This window comes from Aplysia californica, unplaced genomic scaffold, assembly GCF_000002075.1.
Source record: "Aplysia californica isolate F4 #8 unplaced genomic scaffold, AplCal3.0 scaffold01708, whole genome shotgun sequence".
Lineage (NCBI taxonomy): Eukaryota > Metazoa > Mollusca > Gastropoda > Aplysiida > Aplysiidae > Aplysia > Aplysia californica.
Window position 1 is genome coordinate 14,013 of NW_004798978.1, and position 1,924 is coordinate 15,936.

At 44.4% G+C, this 1,924-nt stretch overlaps 1 protein-coding gene across 1 annotated transcript in view; it reads left to right on the top strand.

The window, feature by feature from the left end:
* Positions 1–1,266: 1,266 nt before the first annotated feature.
* LOC101854230 overlaps positions 1,267–1,924 on the top strand; it is a 2,548-nt gene continuing 1,890 nt past the window's right edge. Inside the window, exon 1 of the mRNA XM_005113199.3 lies at positions 1,267–1,360. The gene's annotated coding sequence lies outside the window, so the exon portion shown is untranslated. The remainder of the gene's footprint in view (positions 1,361–1,924) is intronic.

Genomic DNA, 1,924 nt, shown 5'->3' on the forward strand with positions numbered 1-1,924 from the left:
AGAGACGGCGGTGGGTGTGGACCTGTGGCCCCACGAGTGTTTTGTCAAAAGATCACGGTTCACTTCCACGTTGGACAAGTTGATAGCTGTGTGGCGACGGTGTGTGGACGAGTCGTGGCGACACTCGCACAAATAAAGAACAACCAGGGGAAAAGGGAATAAGTAAACAAAATAATAAAACAATACTTTAAAACCGAACGTCGTTGCTGACTCACTCCTGAGTCGTGGCGACACTCGCACAAATAAATAACAACCAGGGGAAAAGGGAATAAGTAAACAAAATAATAAAACAATACTTTAAAACCGAACGTCGTTGCTGACTCACTCCTGAGTCGTGGCGACACTCGCACAAATAAATAACAACCAGGGGAAAAGGGAATAAGTAAACAAAATAATAAAACAATACTTTAAAACCGAACGTCGTTGCTGACTCACTCCTCTCTCATCTCGCCTCGTCACTGACACCTTTATGAGTTTGTTCTAGATGTTTACTGCTCAGCTTGCTTCTAATGTCTATCCACTTGGCTCTTTTGTCGATCCACTTGCTTCTTCTGTCTATCGCCAGATACGTCTCAGTTCTTCCGTAAGTGAGATTGTCGTTCCTGCCATTTAAGGTCAACAACCTCGCCTTCCACCCAATAAACGAGGGGGGGGGGGGGAGGGCTCTCGTGGTCTACAGGTAACCTACGATGTCCGCCTCTCCTTCAATAGTTCCGGGGTTCAAATCCTGACAGTGACAAGAAATTTTCTTCGAAAAGAAAAAAAAAATAAATGTTCTTCTGTCACCTCATTTCCTGCTCTCTAGCATTGTTCTGTCTTTTGCTTTCGTCTCCGCTTTCTGCCCCCACCACCTCACCTCCTTTGCCCCCGTCCCCTGGGCTCATGACTCTTTCTGCAGCCTTTCTACTGCTACTCCTTGGCTCCTTCTTACTGCTGTCTTTCAGCCACCTTCCTGATCTTTGGGTGGGTAAGATCTAACACCTAGCCGTCTCGGATAAGGGCGAAAAATCTCGGAGAACACGTGTGCAAGTTGCAAACGTTAAAGATTCCTTGGTGGTCTAAAATCGATACGAGTAGGCGCGGGAGAACCCCCCCCCCCCAAACAAAACACACACACACACACACACACATACACACACACACACACACTCGTACAAACACACACACAGACAAACAGTCTCATCTGTATACATCCGCATTCTTCGCCCACTCTCTCGTTCCCACCGACAACAGCGCCCTCTGCAATGTCTGCCAGTCTCTCTCTCTCTATCATAAATCTGGGATTATATAATGTACTAGATCTACGTATATATTATATCATGCACAGTGAGATTGCACACTTGTTGGAGACAGAACGGAAGTAAGTTTGTAGCTACTCGACTGTTGTTGTTGTTGTTGTTGTTGCAGCTGTTGTTGTTGTTGTTGATGATGATGTTGTTGCTGTTGTTGATGATTACAGTGGTAGTGGCGATAGTAGTTGAGCTGTTAGTTTTGCTTTAAAAAGACAGTTTGGGAAACAAATAAATTCTGACATATTGCTACCTCAGAATTACAAAATTCTATCTGACATTTTTGGCCGTTTTGAGTTACTAAGACCACGAGGTCAGACACCAAAATGTTCTATCTGCACGAACAACGTCGTAAGATCATTCGGAGTCGTTGTCAAGATATTCTAAGAATTGCTTTCGAAAAATCTTGACATGTTCTGAAACTCGCAATCTTTGAAATCAAATTTCTCGAAACTAGGAACTGAGCAGATTACAACTTTGTACTTCTGGGGTAGTGAAATGTTCCTTGTGAGTCGCATCTTGGAAACTGTCTCCAGCTGTCTTCTCCAACTGTCTTCTCCAACTGTCTTCTACAATAGACTGTCTAACAGAGTAAACATATAACTACATCGCCCTACCCCCTTACCCCCCTGGGG